We start from the raw sequence: 24,600 nt of genomic DNA on the forward strand, positions 1-24,600 counted from the left end.
TACAGGACACTCCAGTTACTCCACACCAAACTGGTCGAAGCGTGTCTTTATGGAGCTGGCTCTACTCTAGCTGTGAAGTATGTCTGTTGGACGTTGTGTCCAATCAGCCAAAATAACATTTGTGAGGTCAGGTAGTGATGTTAAATGAGAAGACCTGGCTCACAATTGGCGTTCCAATTCCAAAAGTGTTCAATAGGGTTGAGGTCAGGGCTCTGTTCAGGACACTCAAGTTCCTACACACAGAACTCATGAAGCCATGTCTTTATGGAGTTCCCCCACACCAAAACTCATAAGGCCGTGTCTTTATGGAGTTCCCCCACACCAAACCTCATGAAGCCGTGTCTTTATGGAGTTCCTCCACACCAAAACTCATAAAACCATGTTTTTATGGAGTTCCTCCAAACCAAAACTCATAAAACCATGTCTTTATAGAGTTCCTCCACAACAAAACTCATGAAGTCATGTCTTTATGGAGTTCCTCCACACCAAAACTCGTAAAACCATGTTTTTATGGAGTTCCTCCACAACAAAACTCATGAAGTCATGTCTTTATGGAGTTCCTTCACACCAAAACTCGTAAAACCATGTTTTTATGGAGTTCCTCCACACCAAAACTCATGAAGCTACGTCTTTATGGAGTTCCTCCACACCAAAATTCATGAAGCTACGTCTTTATAGAGTTCCTCCACACCAAAATTCATGAAGCTACGTCTTTATAGAGTTCCTTCACACCAAAACTCATGAAGCCATGTCTTTATGGAGTTCCTCCACACCAAAACTCATGAAGCCACATCTTCATGGAGTTCCTCCACACCAAACTCATGAAGTCATGTCTTTATGGAGTTCCTCCACACCAAAACTCATGAAGCCATGTCTTTATGGAGTTCCCCCCACACCAAAACTCATGAAGCCACATCTTCATGGAGTTCCTCCACACCAAAACTCATGAAGCCACGTCTTTATGGACTTCCCCCCACACCAAAACTCATGAAGCCAAGTCTTTATAGAGTTCCCCCACACCAAAACTCATGAATGAAGTCATGTTTTCATGGAGTTCCTCCACACCAAACTCATGAAATCATGTTTTTATGGAGGTCCCTCCCCCCCCCACACCAAACCGGTCGAACCATGTTTTTACGGAGTTGGCTTTGTACACAGGGGCACAGTCATGGTAGAAAGGAAAAGGGTCTTCAGCAAAAACTGTTACCAGAAGGTTGAAAGAGCACAATTGTCTACAATGTCTTTGTATGATGTGGTATTAAAAGGACCTTCATCTAGGAGACACCTAGACAGGAGTTGACTCGTCATTCAGAGTGAAGTCAACATACTTTTTGGCCATATAGTGTTTATACAATTACCCCCCCCAGTACAGATCACTCATCCCCATGGGTCTATCTACTGATAACTGTTAGATAATGGTCCTTCATAAGAATAGTTTCTTGGGCCAATGAGTATTTGCCGAAATTATTCAGATGGTTCTCCGAGGTCTATGGGGAAGAATTTGCAGAAAAAGAGAGAGAGAATGGTCACCTTGTATTCTTAACTATTACCCCCTTGTGTGTTCATATGGAGGAATTGTACCTACCTATTATAAGATCAGCAGCTGCATCCCCTGAGGGACTCAGATATAGCGTGCAACCAGTCACCCACATCCACCTTACACCAAGACCCCATCACTGCTCCTCCGCTGCCTGCAGATAGAAGAAATCACCTGTTATTCCATGTGTATACACCGATAGCTCCGACATATACCGCGGTGCAGTACAAAGAACACTGAGCCGGTCAGGTCTGTCTCAGAACCAGAGGAGCTTACACTCTAATGCCCCCCCCCCCGCCCCCACACTCACATTATACCGTTATATAGCTCTGACGTATACCGGAGCGTGGTTGCTCGGTGCTCCTATAGGCATGTACTATATGATGGGAGGAGATAGAAGTCATTTATAAGGGTCGGGGAGGGTCAGGCGGTGAGTCAGGGGTCTCCGGCTCTTACAGGTGAGGAGTTTTGGTGTTCCACACTGATGAGCCATAATTGAAGAGCAGGTTTTGTAGTGGAGGGGGGTGGGGGGGGTAATTATGGCAATGTCTCAGACAGACCCCCCCTTGTGTGTCACTCAGCCTTGCAGTGACTGATCCCTGTAACCCAACGCTGGGAGGTGACGTCAGCCGTTCCTGCCACAAAGACTCAATCAGCGGAGCATGACACCATAGAATGGAGGACAATGAGGCCGGCTGACTCACCGCCCGGGGGAGGGGCTGCCTCCTCATTAACCTCTGTATAACATTAACTACACCGGTGACCTGTACAGACCCCGCAACTACTACATACCATAGGAAGAGCGGGGACCAGGAACACAGACACTTGGGGGTGCCGAAACAGTGACTCCCTGACACTTGGGGGTCCCGGAACAAGGACACCCTCACACTTGGGGGTCCCGGAACAAGGACACCCTGACACTTGGGGGATCCGGAACAAGGACACCCTGACACTTGGGGGATCCGGAACAATGACACCCTGACACTTGGGGGATCCGGAACAATGACACCCTGACACTTGGGGGATCCAGAACAATGACACCCTGACACTTGGGGGTCCAGAACAATGACACCCTGACACTTGGGGGTCCAGAACAATGACACCCTGACACTTGGGGGATCCGGAACAATGACACCCTGACACTTGGGGGTCCCAGAACAATGACACCCTGACACTTGGGGGTCCAGAACAATGACACCCTGACACTTGGGGGTCCAGAACAATGACACCCTGACACTTGGGGGATCCAGAACAATGACACCCTGACACTTGGGGGATCCGGAACAATGACACCCTGACACTTGGGGGATCCGGAACAATGACACCCTGACACTTGGGGGTCCAGAACAATGACACCCTGACACTTGGGGGATCCGGAACAATGACACCCTGACACTTGGGGGTCCAGAACAATGACACCCTGACACTTGGGGGATCCCAGAACAATGACACCCTGACACTTGGGGGATCCGGAACAATGACACCCTGACACTTGGGGGTCCAGAACAATGACAACCTGACACTTGGGGGATCCGGAACAAGGACACCCTCACACTTGGGGGTCCCGGAACAAGGACACCCTGACACTTGGGGGATCCGGAACAATGACACCCTGACACTTGGGGGATCCGGAACAATGACACCCTGACACTTGGGGGTCCAGAACAATGACACCCTGACACTTGGGGGATCCGGAACAATGACACCCTCACACTTGGGGGATCCGGAACAATGACACCCTGACACTTGGGGGATCCGGAACAATGACACCCTGACACTTGGGGGATCCAGAACAATGACACCCTGACACTTGGGGGTCCCGGAACAAGGACACCCTGACACTTGGGGGTCCCGGAACAAGGACACCCTGACACTTGGGGGTCCCGGAACAAGGACACCCTGACACTTGGGGGTCCCGGAACAAGGACACCCTGACACTTGGGGGTCCAAGAACAAGGACACCCTGACACTTGGGGTCCCGGAACAATGACACCCTGACACTTGGGGGTCCAAGAACAAGGACACCCTGACACTTGGGGGTCCCGGAAAAAACAACACCCTGACACTTGGGAGATCCAGAACAATGACACCCTGACACTTGGGGGATCCCAGAACAATGACACCCTGACACTTGGGGGTCCCGGAACAAGGACACCCTGACACTTGGGAGATCCAGAACAAGGACACCCTGACACTTGGGGGATCCAGAACAATGACACCCTGACACTTGGGGGTCCCAGAACAATGACACCCTGACACTTGGGGGTCCCAGAACAATGACACCCTGACACTTGGGGGATCCAGAACAATGACACCCTGACACTTGGGGGTCCCAGAACAATTACACCCTGACACTTGGGGGTCCCGGAACAAGGACACCCTGACACTTGGGGGTCCCGAAACAAGGACACCCTGACACTTGGGGGATCCAGAACAATGACACCCTGACACTTGGGGGATCCAGAACAATGACACCCTGACACTTGGGGGTCCCGGAACAAAGACACCCTGACACTTGGGGGTCCCGGAACAAGGACACCCTGACACTTGGGGGTCCCGGAACAAGGACACCCTGACACTTGGGGGATCCGAAACAATGACACCCTGACACTTGGGGGTCCCGAAAGAAGGACACCCTGACACTTGGGGGATCCAGAACAATGACACCCTGACACTTGGGGGATCCAGAACAATGACACCCTGACACTTGGGGGATCCAGAACAATGACACCCTGACACTTGGGGGTCCCGGAACAAGGACACCCTGACACTTGGGGGTCCCGGAACAAGGACACTCAGACACTGGGAGGTCCAGAACAATGACACCCTGACACTTGGGGGTCCAGAACAATGACACCCTGACACTTGGGGGATCCCAGAACAATGACACCCTGACACTTGGGGGATCCGGAACAATGACACCCTGACACTTGGGGGTCCAGAACAATGACAACCTGACACTTGGGGGATCCGGAACAAGGACACCCTCACACTTGGGGGTCCCGGAACAATGACACCCTGACACTTGGGGGATCCGGAACAATGACACCCTGACACTTGGGGGATCCAGAACAATGACACCCTGACACTTGGGGGTCCCGGAACAAGGACACCCTGACACTTGGGGGTCCCGGAACAAGGACACCCTGACACTTGGGGGTCCCGGAACAAGGACACCCTGACACTTGGGGGATCCGAAACAATGACACCCTGACACTTGGGGGTCCCGAAAGAAGGACACCCTGACACTTGGGGGATCCAGAACAATGACACCCTGACACTTGGGGGATCCAGAACAATGACACCCTGACACTTGGGGGATCCAGAACAATGACACCCTGACACTTGGGGGTCCCGGAACAAGGACACCCTGACACTTGGGGGTCCCGGAACAAGGACACTCAGACACTGGGAGGTCCAGAACAATGACACCCTGACACTTGGGGGATCCGGAACAATGACACCCTGACACTTGGGGGTCCAGAACAATGACACCCTGACACTTGGGGGATCCAGAACAATGACACCCTGACACTTGGGGGTCCCGGAACAAGGACACCCTGACACTTGGGGGTCCCGGAACAAGGACACTCAGACACTGGGAGGTCCAGAACAATGACACCCTGACACTTGGGGGTCCAGAACAATGACACCCTGACACTTGGGGGATCCCAGAACAATGACACCCTGACACTTGGGGGATCCGGAACAATGACACCCTGACACTTGGGGGTCCAGAACAATGACACCCTGACACTTGGGGGATCCAGAACAATGACACCCTCACACTTGGGGGATCCGGAACAATGACACCCTGACACTTGGGGGATCCGGAACAATGACACCCTGACACTTGGGGGATCCAGAACAATGACACCCTGACACTTGGGGGTCCCGGAACAAGGACACCCTGACACTTGGGGGTCCCGGAACAAGGACACCCTGACACTTGGGGGTCCCGGAACAAGGACACCCTGACACTTGGGGGTCCCGGAACAAGGACACCCTGACACTTGGGGGTCCAAGAACAAGGACACCCTGACACTTGGGGTCCCGGAACAATGACACCCTGACACTTGGGGGTCCAAGAACAAGGACACCCTGACACTTGGGGGTCCCGGAAAAAACAACACCCTGACACTTGGGAGATCCAGAACAATGACACCCTGACACTTGGGGGATCCCAGAACAATGACACCCTGACACTTGGGGGTCCCGGAACAAGGACACCCTGACACTTGGGAGATCCAGAACAAGGACACCCTGACACTTGGGGGATCCAGAACAATGACACCCTGACACTTGGGGGTCCCAGAACAATGACACCCTGACACTTGGGGGTCCCAGAACAATGACACCCTGACACTTGGGGGATCCAGAACAATGACACCCTGACACTTGGGGGTCCCAGAACAATTACACCCTGACACTTGGGGGTCCCGGAACAAGGACACCCTGACACTTGGGGGTCCCGAAACAAGGACACCCTGACACTTGGGGGATCCAGAACAATGACACCCTGACACTTGGGGGATCCAGAACAATGACACCCTGACACTTGGGGGTCCCGGAACAAAGACACCCTGACACTTGGGGGTCCCGGAACAAGGACACCCTGACACTTGGGGGTCCCGGAACAAGGACACCCTGACACTTGGGGGATCCGAAACAATGACACCCTGACACTTGGGGGTCCCGAAAGAAGGACACCCTGACACTTGGGGGATCCAGAACAATGACACCCTGACACTTGGGGGATCCAGAACAATGACACCCTGACACTTGGGGGATCCAGAACAATGACACCCTGACACTTGGGGGTCCCGGAACAAGGACACCCTGACACTTGGGGGTCCCGGAACAAGGACACTCAGACACTGGGAGGTCCAGAACAATGACACCCTGACACTTGGGGTCCCGGAACAAGGACACCCTGACACTTGGGGGTCCAGAACAATGACACCCTGACACTGGGGGGTCCAGAACAACGACACCCTGACACTTGGGGGTCCATAACAACGACACCCTGACACTTGGGGGTCCCGGAACAACGACACCCTGACACTTGGGGGATCCAGAACAATGACACCCTGACACTTGGGGGTCCCGGAACAACGACACCCTGACACTTGGGAGATCCAGAACAATGACACCCTGACACTTGGGGGTCCCGGAACAATGACAACCTGACACTTGGGGGATCCAGAACAATGACACCCTGACACTTGGGGGATCCAGAACAATGACACCCTGACACTTGGGGGTCCCAGAACAATGACACCCTGACACTTGGGGGTCCCAGAACAATGACAACCTGACAGTTGGGGGTCCAGAACAATGACACCCTGACACTTGGGGGTCCCAGAACAATGACACCCTGACACTTGGGGGTCCCGGAACAACGACACCCTGACACTTGGGGGATCAAGAACAATGACACCCTGACACTTGGGGGTCCCGGAACAATGACACCCTGACACTTGGGGGTCCCAGAACAATGACACCCTGACACTTGGGGGTCCCGGAACAACGACACCCTGACACTTGGGGGATCAAGAACAATGACACCCTGACACTTGGGGGTCCCAGAACAATGACACCCTGACACTTGGGGGTCCCGGAACAACGACACCCTGACACTTGGGAGATCCAGAACAATGACACCCTGACACTTGGGGGTCCCGGAACAATGACACCCTGACACTTGGGGGATCCAGAACAATGACACCCTGACACTTGGGGGATCCAGAACAATGACACCCTGACACTTGGGGGATCCAGAACAATGACACCCTGACACTTGGGGGATCCAGAACAATGACACCCTGACACTTGGGGGTCCCAGAACAATGACACCCTGACACTTGGGGGTCCCAGAACAATGACAACCTGACAGTTGGGGGTCCAGAACAATGACACCCTGACACTTGGGGGTCCCAGAACAATGACAACCTGACAGTTGGGGGTCCAGAACAATGACACCCTGACACTTGGGGGTCCCAGAACAATGACACCCTGACACTTGGGGGTCCCAGAACAAGGACACCCTGACACTTGGGGGTCCCAGAACAATGACACCCTGACACTTGGGGGTCCCAGAACAATGACACCCTGACACTTGGGGGTCCCAGAACAATGACACCCTGACACTTGGGGGGGGGGGTCCTATAAATGTCTTTGAAAGATCTTTGAATGTAACTAGAGAAGATACTCCACAGATTATAGAAAATCACTGACTGCAGTCTAAAGCCAGCAGGGGGCAGACCAGGGCGCCATCTTTGGAAACCAAGTGAAACTGCATGCTGGCGCATTAATCCAGCACACCAATAGGAGTACATTCTCTGGCTTTAGCAGAGCTGCAGCATTTCCTGTACTGAATTAGCAGTTTTCTGTTTTGTTTTTTTTCCCTTCTAATTTTTTTCTCTCCCAATTTTATTTGCATTTTTTAGTAAAGGAAAATGTAACAAAAAAAAACTGAAAAGAGGAATAAAACAGAACAACAGTAGCAGGTAACATTTCCTTTGCCCCATAAACAGAGGAGCCCTGGACAGCGGCCTAGATTGCCCGCTATACAGAGGAAGTCGCCCCCCCCCCCCCACCCCCGACTCTGTACAGACTTTTTATTTCTCTATATAACCAACTGCTTTATAACCTCTGCCTGTAAATGTAAATCTCAGCCTGTAAATGGTGAACCCAACAGACCTGAACAGGGGGGGGGGGGGGTGGGTAATAAATTCTTCTGTGCCTACATCAGGCTCTTTATGGAAGCTGCTGATTGAAGTCCTCAGATTAGAGCCAGCAGGAGATTCATTATAAATGGATGCATGACCTGAAGATTTCTAGAATATGGAAGCCGACAAATTCCCTGCCAGAGACTGAACCATCCTTCCTTATATCTGGAGGGCGGTGATGTCACTCCTGTATAATATATCTTATATCTGGAGAGCGGTGATGTCACTCCTGTATAATATATCTTATATCTGGAGAGCGGTGATGTCACTCCCGTATAATATATCTTATATCTGGAGGGCGGTGATGTCACTCCTCTATAATATATCTTATATCTGGAGAGCGGTGATGTCACTCCTGTATAATATATCTTATATCTGGAGAGCGGTGATGTCACTCCTGTATAATATATCTTATATCTGGAGAGCGGTGATGTCACTCCTGTATAATATATCTTATATCTGGAGAGCGGTGATGTCACTCCTGTATAATATATCTTATATCTGGAGAGCGGTGATGTCACTCCTGTATAATATATCTTATATCTGGAGAGCGGTGATGTCACTCCTGTATAATATATCTTATATCTGGAGAGCGGTGATGTCACTCCTCTATAATATATCTTATATCTGAAGGGCGGTGATGTCACTCCCGTATAATATATCTTATATGTGGAGAGCGGTGATGTCACTCCCGTATAATATATCTTATATCTGGAGGGCGGTGATGTCACTCCCGTATAATATATCTTATATCTGGAGGGCGGTGATGTCACTCCCGTATAATATATCTTATATCTGGAGAGCGGTGATGTATCTCACGTATAATATATCTTATATCTGGAGAGCGGTGATGTCACTCCCATATAATATATCTTATATCTGGAGAGCGGTGATGTCACTCCCGTATAATATATCTTATATCTGGAGAGCGGTGATGTCACTCCTCTATAATATATCTTATATCTGGAGAGCGGTGATGTCACTCCTCTATAATATATCTTATATCTGAAGGGCGGTGATGTCACTCCCGTATAATATATCTTATATGTGGAGAGCGGTGATGTCACTCCCGTATAATATATCTTATATCTGGAGGGCGGTGATGTCACTCCCGTATAATATATCTTATATCTGGAGGGCGGTGATGTCACTCCCGTATAATATATCTTATATCTGGAGAGCGGTGATGTCACTCCCGTATAATATATCTTATATCTGGAGAGCGGTGATGTATCTCACGTATAATATATCTTATATCTGGAGAGCGGTGATGTCACTCCCATATAATATATCTTATATCTGGAGAGCGGTGATGTCACTCCCGTATAATATATCTTATATCTGGAGGGCGGTGATGTCACTCCCGTATAATATATCTTATATGTGGAGAGCGGTGATGTCACTCCTCTATAATATATCTTATATCTGGAGAGCGGTGATGTCACTCCTGTATAATATATCTTATATCTGGAGGGCGGTGATGTCACTCCCGTATAATATATCTTATATCTGGAGAGCGGTGATGTCACTCCCGTATAATATATCTTATATCTGGAGAGTGGTGATGTCACTCCCGTATAATATATCTTATATCTGAAGAGCGGTGATGTCACTCCTGTATAATATATCTTATATCTGGAGAGCGGTGATGTCACTTCTGTATAATATATCTTATATCTGGAGAGTGGTGATGTCACTCCTGTATAATATATCTTATATCTGGAGAGCGGTGATGTCACTTCTGTATAATATATCTTATATCTGGAGGGCGGTGATGTCACTCCTCTATAATATATCTTATATCTGGAGGGTGGTGATGTCACTCCTGTATAATATATCTTATATCTGGAGAGCGGTGATGTCACTCCTGTATAATATATCTTATATCTGGAGGGCGGTGATGTCACTCTTGTATAATATATCTTATATCTGGAGGGCGGTGATGTCACTCCTGTATAATATATCTTATATCTGGAGAGCGGTGATGTCACTCCTCTATAATATATCTTATATCTGGAGGGCGGTGATGTCACTCTTGTATAATATATCTTATATCTGGAGGGCGGTGATGTCACTCCTGTATAATATATCTTATATCTGGAGGGCGGTGATGTCACTCCTGTATAATATATCTTATATCTGGAGAGCGGTGATGTCACTCCTGTATAATATATCTTATATCTGGAGAGCGGTGATGTCATTCCTGTATAATATATCTTATATCTGGAGAGCGGTGATGTCACTCCTGTATAATATATCTTATATCTGGAGAGCGGTGATGTCACTCCTATATAATATATCTTATATCTGGAGAGCGATGATGTCACTCCTGTATAATATATCTTATATCTGGAGGGCGGTGATGTCACTCCTGTATAATATATCTTATATCTGGAGAGCGGTGATGTCACTCCTGTATAATATATCTTATATCTGGAGAGCGATGATGTCACTCCTGTATAATATATCTTATATCTGGAGGGCGGTGATGTCACTCCCGTATAATATATCTTATATCTGGAGGGCGGTGATGTCACTCCCGTATAATATATCTTATATCTGGAGGGCGGTGATGTCACTCCCGTATAATATATCTTATATCTGGAGAGCGGTGATGTCACTCCCGTATAATATATCTTATATCTGGAGGGCGGTGATGTCACTCCTGTATAATATATCTTATATCTGGAGGGCGGTGATGTCACTCCTGTATAATATATCTTATATCTGGAGGGCGGTGATGTCACTCCTGTATAATATATCTTATATCTGGAGAGCGGTGATGTCACTCCTGTATAATATATCTTATATCTGGAGAGCGGTGATGTCACTCCTATATAATATATCTTATATCTGGAGAGCGGTGATGTCACTCCTATATAATATATCTTATATCTGGAGAGCGGTGATGTCACTCCTGTATAATATATCTTATATCTGGAGAGAGGTGATGTCACTCCTGTATAATATATCTTATATCTGGAGAGAGGTGATGTCACTCCTGTATAATATATCTTATATCTGGAGGGCGGTGATGTCACTCCCGTATAATATATCTTATATCTGGAGAGCGGTGATGTCACTCCTATATAATATATCTTATATCTGAAGAGCGGTGATGTCACTTCTGTATAATATATCTTATATCTGGAGAGCGGTGATGTCACTTCTGTATAATATATCTTATATCTGGAGGGCGGTGATGTCACTCCTGTATAATATATCTTATATCTGGAGGGCGGTGATGTCACTCCTCTATAATATATCTTATATCTGGAGGGTGGTGATGTCACTCCTGTATAATATATCTTATATCTGGAGGGCGGTGATGTCACTCCTGTATAATATATCTTATATCTGGAGGGCGGTGATGTCACTCCTGTATAATATATCTTATATCTGGAGAGCGGTGATGTCACTCCTATATAATATATCTTATATCTGGAGAGCGGTGATGTCACTCCTATATAATATATCTTATATCTGGAGAGCGATGATGTCACTCCTGTATAATATATCTTATATCTGGAGAGAGGTGATGTCACTCCTGTATAATATATCTTATATCTGGAGAGAGGTGATGTCACTCCTGTATAATATATCTTATATCTGGAGGGCGGTGATGTCATTCCTGTGTACAGTGCTTTGAAAAAGTATTCACACCCCTTGAAATCTTCCACATTTTGTCGTTACAACCAAAAACGTAAACGTAGTTTATAGAGATGTCACATAATTGTGAAGTGGAAGGAAAATGATAAATGATACAAATAAATATGTGAGAAGTGTGGGGGAGGGGCATTTGTATGGCGCCCCCTTTACTCTGATACCCCTAACTAAAATCTAGAGGAACCAATTGCCTTCAGAAGTCACCTAATTAGTAAATAGAGCCCACCTGTGTGTCATTTAATCTCAGTATAAATACAGCTGTTCTGTGAAGCCCTCGGAGGTTTGTTAGAGAACCTTAGTGAAGAAACAGCATCATGAAGGCCAAGGAACACACCAGGCAGGTCAGGGATAAAGTTGTGGAGAAGTATAAAGCAGGGTTGGGTTATAAAGACATCTCCCAAGCTTTGAACATCTCACAGAGCTCTGTTCAATCCATCATCGGAAAATGGAAAGAGTATGGGCACAACCGCAAACCTACCAAGACGTGGCCGTCCACCTAAACTGACCGGGCCGGGCAAGGAGAGCATTCATCAGAGAAGAGCCAAGAGGTCCATGGTAACTCTGGAGGAGCTGCAGAGATCCACAGCTCAGGGGGGAGAATCTGTCCACAGGACAACTATTAGTCGTCTCTCCACAAATCTGCCCTTTATGGAAGAGTGACAAGAAGAAAGACATTGGAGAAAGAAAGTCATAAGAAGTCCTGTTTGTAGTTTGTGAGAAGCCATGTGGGGGAGGGGGCAGCAAACATGTGGAAGAAGGTGATCTGGTCAGAGGAGACCAAAATTCTACTTTATGGCCTAAAAGCAAAACGCTATGTGTGGGGGAAACTAACACTGCCCATCCCCCGAACACACCATCCCCACCGTGAGACATGGTGGTGGCAGCATCATGTGGTGGGGATGGTTTTCTTCAGCAGGGACAGGGAAGCTGGTCAGAGTTGATGGGAAGATGGATGGAGACAAATACAGGACAATCTTAGAAGAAAACCTGTTAGAGTCGGCAGAAGACTTGAGACCTAGAGGGCCCCCCTGAGGCTGGAGGGTAGAATGGGCGCTAAAGGGCTAGAATGCTGCGGGCGTTTTGTATTATTTTGATTGGATAAAGCAGAGGGCTGTGCTTTTTTTTCCAGTCTACATCACACATATGAGCGTTTGTTAGGAAGGTAGCGAGCCAACTTGTGCGACCCGCCTGTCCTCATAACAAGGAACGTCTGATCACCGAAACAAAGAGCGCCATAATCCCCGTCTGCCCCTCCCACGTCTTCTCACAACAAGCGTGCAGACATGACAGCCATTGGGAACGCAGCTCTGAGCAAATGCTCAGGGAGCGATGCTCTGCAGATCTCTAGAGAGGTCAGTGATGGGATAATCTGCAGAATATATCAATATGGATCTGTCAGGAGGGGGGAGGGGAGGGAGCGATGTTCTGCAGATCTCTAGAGGGGTCAGTGATGAGATAATCTGCAGAATATATCAATATGGATCTGTCAGGAGAGGGATAGGAGGGAGCGATGCTCTGCAGATCTCTAGAGGGGTCAGTGATGGGATAATCTGCAGAATATATCAATATGGATCTGTCAGGAGGGGGGAGGGGAGGGAGCGATGTTCTGCAGATCTCTAGAGAGGTCAGTGATGAGATAATCTGCAGAATATATCAATATGGATCTGTCAGGAGGGGGAGGGGAGGGAGCGATGCTCTGCAGATCTCTAGAGGGGTCAGTGATGGGATAATCTGCAGAATATATCAATATGGATCTGTCAGGAGGGGGGAGGGGAGGGAGCGATGTTCTGCAGATCTCTAGAGAGGTCAGTGATGAGATAATCTGCAGAATATATCAATATGGATCTGTCAGGAGGGGGGAGGGGAGGGAGCGATGTTCTGCAGATCTCTAGAGGTGTCAGTGATGAGATAATCTGCAGAATATATCAATATGGATCTGTCAGGAGGGGGAGGGAGCGATGTTCTGCAGATCTCTAGAGGGGTCAGTGATGGGATAATCTGCAGAATATATCAGGAGGGGGAGGGGAGGGAGCGATGCTCTGCAGATCTCTAGAGGGGTCAGTGATGGGATAATCTGCAGACTATATCAATATGGATCTGTCAGGAGGGGGAGGGGAGGGAGCGATGTTCTGCAGATCTCTAGAGAGGTCAGTGATGAGATAATCTGAAGAATATATCAATATGGATCTGTCAGGAGGGGGAGGGGAGGGAGCGATGTTCTGCAGGTCTCTAGAGAGTTCAGTGATGGGATAATCTGCAAAATATATCAATATGGATCTGTCAGGAGGGGGAGGGGAGGGAGTGATACTCTGCAGATCTCTTGACAGGTCACTGGTGGAATAATCTGCAGAATTTATCAATATGGATCTTCCAGGAGGGAGCGATGTTCTGCAGATCTGTAGAGTAGTTGTAGATATCAGCCCTCCCCGGGAGTCACACAGGTGGAATGATTAGTGTCCTCCTCTCTCTGATTGACACTCCTGGATATGTTGACTCCTCCTCCTGGTATTGCAGGCTCCTCCTCCCGGGATTGCAGGCTCCTCCTACCGATATTGCAGGCTCCTCCTCCCGGTATTGCAGGCTCCTCCTCCCGGGATTGCAGGCCCCTCCTACCGCTATTGCAGGCTCCTCCTCCCGCTATTGCAGGCTCCTCCTCCCGCTATTGCAGGCTCTGGGCTCTGTGTCCTCCTACACCATCCTGGGAGGGGCCTCTAATCACCATTATTTATATACACTCCTATAGAGGAAGGTGATCCGTATACATTACATACACAGCGTTTATCTCTTCACTTCCTTCCCCTCTATTGTCACCATTCTACACAATCAGCTGTACTGGGAATGTAGTGGGGCAGCACTTTACAATGTAGAGGGGGGACAGCACGCAACACTTTACAATGTAGAAGGGGGGCAGCACGCAGCACTTTACAATGTAGAGGGGGGACAGCACGCAACACTTTACAATGTAGAGGGGGGACAGCACGCAACACTTTACAATGTAGAGGGGGGACAGCACGCAACACTTTACAATGTAGAGGGGGGACAGCACGCAGCACTTTACAATGTAGAGGGGGGGACAGCACGCAACACTTTACAATGTAGAGGGGGGACAGCACGCAACACTTTACAATGTAGAGGGGGGACAGCACGCAGCACTTTACAATGTAGAAGGGGGACAGCACGCAGCACTTTACAATGTAGAGGGGGGACAGCACGCAACACTTTACAATGTAGAGGGGGGACAGCACGCAACGCTTTACAATGTAGAGGGGGGGCAGCACGCAACACTTTACAATGTAGAGGGGGGACAGCACGCAACACTTTACAATGTAGAGGGGGGACAGCACGCAGCACTTTACAATGTAGAGGTGGGACAGCACGCAGCACTTTACAATGTAGAGGGGGGGACAGCACGCAACACTTTACAATGTAGAGGGGGGACAGCACGCAACACTTTACAATGTAGAGGGGGGACAGCACGCAACACTTTACAATGTAGAAGGGGGACAGCACGCAGCACTTTACAATGTAGAGGGGGGACAGCACGCAACACTTTACAATGTAGAGGGGGGACAGCACGCAACACTTTACAATGTAGAGGGGGGACAGCACGCAGCACTTTACAATGTAGAGGGGGGGACAGCACGCAACACTTTACAATGTAGAAGGGGGACAGCACGCAACACTTTACAATGTAGAGGGGGGACAGCACGCAACGCTTTACAATGTAGAAGGGGGGTCAGCACGCAGCACTTTACAATGTAGAGGTGGGACAGCACGCAACACTTTACAATGTAGAGGGGGGACAGCACGCAACACTTTACAATGTAGAAGGGGGGCAGCACGCAGCACTTTACAATGTAGAGGTGGGACAGCACGCAACACTTTACAATGTAGAGGGGGGACAGCACGCAACACTTTACAATGTAGAGGGGGGACAGCACGCAGCACTTTACAATGTAGAAGGGGGACAGCACGCAGCACTTTACAATGTAGAGGGGGGACAGCACGCAACACTTTACAATGTAGAGGGGGGACAGCACGCAACACTTTACAATGTAGAGGGGGGACAGCACGCAACACTTTACAATGTAGAGGGGGGACAGCACGCAGCACTTTACAATGTAGAGGTGGGACAGCACGCAGCACTTTACAATGTAGAGGGGGGGACAGCACGCAACACTTTACAATGTAGAAGGGGGACAGCACGCAACACTTTACAATGTAGAGGGGGGACAGCACGCAACGCTTTACAATGTAGAAGGGGGGACAGCACGCAGCACTTTACAATGTAGAAGGGGGACAGCACGCAACGCTTTACAATGTAGAGGGGGGACAGCACGCAGCACTTTACAATGTAGAGGGGGGACAGCACGCAACACTTTACAATGTAGAAGGGGGACAGCACGCAACACTTTACAATGTAGAAGGGGGACAGCACGCAGCACTTTACAATGTAGAAGGGGGGCAGCACTTTACAATGTAGAAGGGGGACAGCACGCAGCACTTTACAATGTAGAGGGGGGGACAGCACGCAGCACTTTACAATGTAGAGGGGGGGACAGCACGCAACACTTTACAATGTAGAAGGGGGGCAGCACGCAACACTTTACAATGTAGAGGGGGGGCAGCACGCAACACTTTACAATGTAGAGGGGGGACAGCACGCAGCACTTTACAATGTAGAGGGGGGACAGCACGCAGCACTTTACAATGTAGAAGGGGGACAGCACGCAGCACTTTACAATGTAGAGGGGGGACAGCACGCAACACTTTACAATGTAGAGGGGGGACAGCACGCAACACTTTACAATGTAGAGGGGGGACAGCACGCAGCACTTTACAATGTAGAAGGGGGACAGCACGCAGCACTTTACAATGTAGAGGGGGGACAGCACGCAACACTTTACAATGTAGAGGGGGGACAGCACGCAACACTTTACAATGTAGAGGGGGGACAGCACGCAACACTTTACAATGTAGAGGGGGGACAGCACGCAGCACTTTACAATGTAGAGGTGGGACAGCACGCAGCACTTTACAATGTAGAGGGGGGGACAGCACGCAACACTTTACAATGTAGAAGGGGGACAGCACGCAACACTTTACAATGTAGAGGGGGGACAGCACGCAACACTTTACAATGTAGAAGGGGGACAGCACGCAACACTTTACAATGTAGAAGGGGGACAGCACGCAGCACTTTACAATGTAGAAGGGGGGCAGCACTTTACAATGTAGAAGGGGGACAGCATGCAGCGCTTTACAATGTAGAGGGGGGGACAGCACGCAGCACTTTACAATGTAGAGGGGGGGACAGCACGCAACACTTTACAATGTAGAAGGGGGGCAGCACGCAACACTTTACAATGTAGAGGGGGGGCAGCACGCAACACTTTACAATGTAGAAGGGGGGCAGCACGCAACACTTTACAATGTAGAGGGGGGGACAGCACGCAGCGCTTTACAATGTAGAGGGGGGGACAGCACGCAGCACTTTACAATGTAGATGGAGGGACAGCACGCAACACTTTACAATGTAGAGGGGGGACAGCACGCAACACTTTACAATGTAGAGGGGGGACAGCACGCAGCACTTTACAATGTAGAGGGGGGACAGCACGCAGCACTTTACAATGTAGAAGGGGGACAGCACGCAACACTTTACAATGTAGAGGGGGGACAGCACGCAACACTTTACAATGTAGAGGGGGGACAGCACGCAGCACTTTACAATGTAGAGGTGGGACAGCACGCAGCACTTTACAATGTAGAGGGGGGGACAGCACACAGCACTTTACAATGTAGAAGGGGGACAGCACGCAACACTTTACAATGTAGAGGGGGGACAGCACGCAACGCTTTACAATGTAGAGGGGGGACAGCATGCAGCACTTTACAATGTAGAAGGGGGACAGCACGCAGCACTTTACAATGTAGAAGGGGGACAGCACGCAACGCTTTACAATGTAGAGGGGGGACAGCATGCAGCGCTTTACAATGTAGAGGTGGGACAGCACGCAGCACTTTACAATGTAGAGGGGGGACAGCACGCAACACTTTACAATGTAGAAGGGGGGCAGCACGCAACACTTTACAATGTAGAGGGGGGACAGCACGCAACACTTTACAATGTAGAAGGGGGACAGCACGCAGCACTTTACAATGTAGAAGGGGGGCAGCACTTTACAATGTAGAAGGGGGACAGCACGCAGCACTTTACAATGTAGAGGGGGGGACAGCACGCAGCACTTTACAATGTAGAGGGGGGGACAGCACGCAACACTTTACAATGTAGAAGGGGGGCAGCACGCAACACTTTACAATGTAGAGGGGGGGCAGCACGCAACACTTTACAATGTAGAGGGGGGGCAGCACGCAACACTTTACAATGTAGAGGGGGGGACAGCACGCAGCGCTTTACAATGTAGAAGGGGGACAGCACGCAGCACTTTACAATGTAGAGGGGGGGACAGCACGCAGCACTTTACAATGTAGAAGGGGGACAGCACGCAGCACTTTACAATGTAGAAGGGGGACAGCACGCAACACTTTACAATGTAGAGGGGGGACAGCATGCAGCGCTTTACAATGTAGAGGTGGGACAGCACGCAACACTTTACAATGTAGAAGGGGGGCAGCACGCAACACTTTACAATGTAGAAGGGGGGCAGCACGCAATACTTTACAATGTAGAGGGGGGGACAGCACGCAGCACTTTACAATGTAGAGGGGGGGACAGCACGCAACACTTTACAATGTAGAAGGGGGACAGCACGCAACACTTTACAATGTAGAGGGGGGACAGCATGCAGCACTTTACAATGTAGAGGGGGGGACAGCACGCAACACTTTACAATGTAGAAGGGGGGCAGCACACAACACTTTACAATGTAGAGGGGGACAGCACGCAGCACTTTACAATGTAGAGGGGGGGACAGCACGCAGTGCTTTACAATGTAGAGGGGGGACAGCACGCAGCACTTTACAATGTAGAGGGGGGGACAGCACGCAACACTTTACAATGTAGAAGGGGGGCAGCACGCAACACTTTACAATGTAGAGGGGGGACAGCACGCAACACTTTACAATGTAGAAGGGGGGCAGCACGCAACACTTTACAATGTAGAGGGGGGACAGCACGCAACACTTTACAATGTAGAGGGGGGACAGCACGCAACACTTTACAATGTAGAGGGGGGACAGCACGCAACACTTTACAATGTAGAGGGGGGGCAGCACGCAACACTTTACAATGTAGAGGGGGGACAGCACGCAACACTTTACAATGTAGAAGGGGGACAGCACGCAACACTTTACAATGTAGAGGGGGGACAGCACGCAGCACTTTACAATGTAGAAGGGGGGACAGCACGCAGCGCTTTACAATGTAGAGGGGGGGACAGCACGCAGCACTTTACAATGTAGAGGGGGGGACAGCACGCAACACTTTACAATGTAGAAGGGGGCAGCACGCAACACTTTACAATGTAGAGGGGGGACAGCACGCAACACTTTACAATGTAGAGGGGGGGCAGCACGCAACACTTTACAATGTAGAGGGGGGGCAGCACGCAACACTTTACAATGTAGAAGGGGGACAGCACGCAACACTTTACAATGTAGAGGGGGGGACAGCACGCAGCGCTTTACAATGTAGAGGGGGGGACAGCACGCAGCACTTTACAATGTAGAAGGGGGGACAGCACGCAGCACTTTACAATGTAGAAGGGGGACAGCACGCAACACTTCACAATGTAGAGGGGGGGACAGCATGCAGCACTTTACAATGTAGAGGTGGGACAGCACGCAGCACTTTACAATGTAGAAGGGGGACAGCACGCAACACTTCACAATGTAGAGGGGGGGACAGCATGCAGCACTTTACAATGTAGAGGGGGGACAGCACGCAGCACTTTACAATGTAGAGGGGGACATGATACAATCTCCATCACACCCCCTCCCCCATCAGACCTGCCTGACCTGATACTAAACACAATGAATGGTTTTAGGTAAGTCCTCCTATTATATACTTCTGGAAAGTCTGAGGGCTGTGGTGCGGGAAAAGGTGCATTCTGTGAGAGTTTCCCACACCTGCTGCGGGTGCCAATACATTGTTAAAAGGCACCCCAAACACAAGATAGCAAAGGCACCAGATCGCAGGGTAGTGCAGCACCTGGTGCGGTGCCGTTTAACTAAAAGTAGTGCAAGCGCTCCTTTTTCTGCATTTTGGTGAGATTTGCAGACCGTTCAAATGAATTGGACTGCAAAAAAAAAAAAAAGATGGGGCACTATTCCTCCTACTGACACCAATGACGGGGCACTATTCCTCCTACTGACACCAATGATGGGGCACTATTCCTCCTACTGACACCAATGATGGGGCACTATTCCTCCTACTGACACCAATGATGGGGCACTATTCCTCCTACTGACACCAATGATGGGGCACTATTCCTCCTACTGACACCAATGATGGGGCACTATTCCTCCTACTGACACCAATGAGGGGGCACTATTCCCGCCACTGACACCAATGATGGGGCACTATTCCCGCCACTGACACCAATGATGGGGCACTATTCCCGCCACTGACACCAATGATGGGGCACTATTCCCGCCACTGACACCAATGATGGGGCTCTATTCCTGCCACCGACACCAATGATGGGGCATTATCCCTGCCACTGACACCAATGATGTGGCACTATTCTTCCCACTGACACCAATGATGGGGCTCTATTCTTCCCACTGACACCAATGATGGGGCTCTATTCCTGCCACTGACACCAATGATGGGGCACTATTCCTGCCACTGACACCAATGATGGGGCACTATTTCTGCCACTGACACCAATGATGGGGCACTATTCCTCCCACTGACACCAATGATGGGGCACTATTCCTCCCACTGACACCAATGATGGGGCACTATTCCTCCCACTGACACCAATGATGGGGCACTATTCCTCCCACTGACACCAATGATGGGGCACTATTCCTCCCACTGATACCAATGATGGGGCACTATTCCTCCCACTGATACCAATGATGGGGCACTATTCCTCCCACTGACACCAATGATGGGGCACTATTCCCCCCACTGACACCAATGATGGGGCACTATTCCTCCCACTGACACCAATGATGGGGCTCTATTCCTGCCACCGACACCAATGATGGGGCATTATCCCTGCCACTGACACCAATGATGTGGCACTATTCCCCCCACTGACACCAATGATGGGGCACTATTCCTCCCACTGACACCAATGATGGGGCTCTATTCCTGCCACCGACACCAATGATGGGGCATTATCCCTGCCACTGACACCAATGATGTGGCACTATTCTTCCCACTGACACCAATGATGGGGCTCTATTCTTCCCACTGACACCAATGATGGGGCACTATTCCTCCCACTGACACCAATGATGGGGTACTATTCCTGCCACTGACACCAATGATGGGGCACTATCCCTGCCACTGACACCAACGATGGGGCGCTGTTCCTCCCACTGACACCAACGATGGGGCGCTATTCCTCCCACTGACACCAACGACGGGGCGCTATTCCTCCCACTGACACCAATGATGGGGCACTATTCCTCCCACTGATACCAATGATGGGGCGCTGTTCCTCCCACTGACACCAACGATGGGGCACTATTCCTCCCACTGATACCAATGATGGGGCGCTGTTCCTCCCACTGACACCAATGATGGGGCACTATTCCTCCCACTGATACCAATGATGGGGCGCTGTTCCTCCCACTGACACCAATGATGGGACACAATTCCTCCCACTGACACCAACGATGGGGCGCTATTCCTCCCACTGACACCAATGATGGGGCGCTGTTCCTCCCACTGACACCAACGATGGGGCACTATTCCTCCCACTGATACCAATGATGGGGCGCTGTTCCTCCCACTGACACCAATGATGGGGCACTATTCCTCCCACTGATACCAATGATGGGGCACTATTCCTCCCACTGACACCAATGATGGGGCGCTGTTCCTCCCACTGACACCAATGATGGGGCACTATTCCTGCTACTGATACCAATGATGGGACACTATTCCTGCCACTGACACCAATGATGGGGCACTATCCCTGCCACTGACACCAACGATGGGGCGCTGTTCCTCCCACTGACACCAACGATGGGGCGCTATTCCTCCCACTGACACCAACGACGGGGCGCTATTCCTCCCACTGACACCAATGATGGGGCACTATTCCTCCCACTGATACCAATGATGGGGCGCTGTTCCTCCCACTGACACCAACGATGGGGCACTATTCCTCCCACTGATACCAATGATGGGGCACTGTTCCTCCCACTGACACCAATGATGGGGCACTATTCCTCCCACTGACACCAATGATGGGACACAATTCCTCCCACTGACACCAACGATGGGGCGCTATTCCTCCCACTGACACCAATGATGGGGCGCTGTTCCTCCCACTGACACCAACGATGGGGCACTATTCCTCCCACTGATACCAATGATGGGGCACTATTCTTCCCACTGATACCAATGATGGGGCGCTGTTCCTCCCACTGACACCAATGATGGGGCACTATTCCTCCCACTGATACCAATGATGGGGCGCTGTTCCTCCCACTGACACCAATGATGGGACACTATTCCTCCCACTGACACCAATGATGGGGCACTATTCCTCCCACTGATACCAATGATGGGGCGCTGTTCCTCCCACTGACACCAATGATGGGGCACTATTCCTCCCACTGATACCAATGATGGGGCGCTGTTCCTCCCACTGACACCAATGATGGGGCACTATTCCTGCCACTGACACCAATGATGGGACACTATTCCTGCCACTGACACCAATGATGGGACACTATTCCTGCCACTGACACCAATGATGGGGCACTATTCCTGCCACTGACACCAATGATGGGACACTATTCCTGCCACTGACACCAATGATGGGACACTATTCCTGCCACTGACACCAATGATGGGGCACTAAAAAAAGCACCAACTGTGACCTGCACAGATGTGACCCCGGCCTGAGCCCAGGGGCAACAAATAGTGATGAGGGCAAATTTAGTACAGCCTTGTGAGAGATCTGATTGGTTATATGGATCACATGTGTGTGCTTACCGCTTCGTCTGTAATGTAACCCCCGCTACCGCCATCTGTCACCATGTAGTCAGATCCTCCGATACTCCTGTCACAATGTATCTTCTGATGGGTCACAATGTATCCTCTGATGGGTCACAATGTATCTTCTGATGGGTCACAATGTATCCTCTGATGGGTCACAATGTATCTTCTGATGGGTCACAATGTATCTTCTGATGGGTCACAATGTATCCTCTGATGGGTCACAATGTATCTTCTGATGGGTCACAATGTATCTTCTGATGGGTCACAATGTATCCTCTGATGGGTCACAATGTATCCTCTGATGGGCCACAATGTATCCTCTGATGGGCCACAATGTATCCTCTGATGGGTCACAATGTATCCTCTGATGGGTCACAATGTATCCTCTGATGGGTCACAATGTATCCTCTGATGGGTCACAATGTATCCTCTGATGGGTCACAATGTATCTTCTGATGATTCCCCAGTCACAATGTATCTTCTGATGATTCCCCGGTCACAATGTATCCTCTGATGGGTCACAATGTATCCTCTGATGGGTCACAATGTATCCTCTGATGATTCCCCGGTCACAATGTATCCTCTGATGGGTCACAATGTATCCTCTGATGGGTCACAATGTATCCTCTGATGGGTCACAATGTATCCTCTGATGATTCCCCGGTCACAATGGATCCTCTGATGATTCCCGGTCACAATGTATCCTCTGATGATTCCCCGGTCACAATGGATCCTCTGATGGGTCACAATGGATCCTCTGATGGGTCACAATGTATCCTCTGATGATTCCCCGGTCACAATGGATCCTCTGATGATTCCCCGGTCACAATGGATCCTCTGATGATTCCCGGTCACAATGTATCCTCTGATGATTCCCCGGTCACAATGGATCCTCTGATGGGTCACAATGGATCCTCTGATGGGTCACAATGTATCCTCTGATGATTCCCCGGTCACAATGTATCCTCTGATGATTCCCCGGTCACAATGGATCCTCTGATGATTCCCGGTCACAATGGATCCTCTGATGGGTCACAATGGATCCTCTGATGGGTCACAATGGATCCTCTGATGGGTCACAATGGATCCTCTGATGGGTCACAAAGTATCCTCTGATGATTCCCCGGTCACAATGGATCCTCTGATGGGTCACAATGGATCCTCTGATGGGTCACAATGTATCCTCTGATGATTCCCCGGTCACAATGGATCCTCTGATGGGTCACAATGTATCCTCTGATGATTCCCCGGTCACAATGGATCCTCTGATGATTCCCGGTCACAATGTATCCTCTGATGATTCCCCGGTCACAATGGATCCTCTGATGGGTCACAATGGATCCTCTGATGGGTCACAATGTATCCTCTGATGATTCCTGGTCACAATGTATCCTCTGATGATTCCCCGGTCACAATGGATCCTCTGATGATTCCCCGGTCACAATGGATCCTCTGATGATTCCCCGGTCACAATGTATCCTCTGATGATTCCCCGGTCACAATGGATCCTCTGA

General features: G+C 49.9%; 1 protein-coding gene across 2 annotated transcripts in view; it reads right to left on the reverse strand.

The window, feature by feature from the left end:
* Positions 1 to 24,600, reverse strand: part of ARHGEF2 (Rho/Rac guanine nucleotide exchange factor 2) — a 233,614-nt gene that overhangs the window by 146,790 nt on the left and 62,224 nt on the right. For both annotated transcript variants that reach the window (XM_077463972.1, XM_077463971.1), the window contains exon 2: positions 1,586 to 1,691. The gene's annotated coding sequence lies outside the window, so the exon portion shown is untranslated. The remainder of the gene's footprint in view (positions 1 to 1,585; positions 1,692 to 24,600) is intronic.

This window comes from Lithobates pipiens, unplaced genomic scaffold, assembly GCF_037356315.1.
Source record: "Lithobates pipiens isolate NorthernLeopardFrog02 unplaced genomic scaffold, aLitPip1_a1.2 Scaffold_30, whole genome shotgun sequence".
Taxonomy (NCBI): domain Eukaryota; kingdom Metazoa; phylum Chordata; class Amphibia; order Anura; family Ranidae; genus Lithobates; species Lithobates pipiens.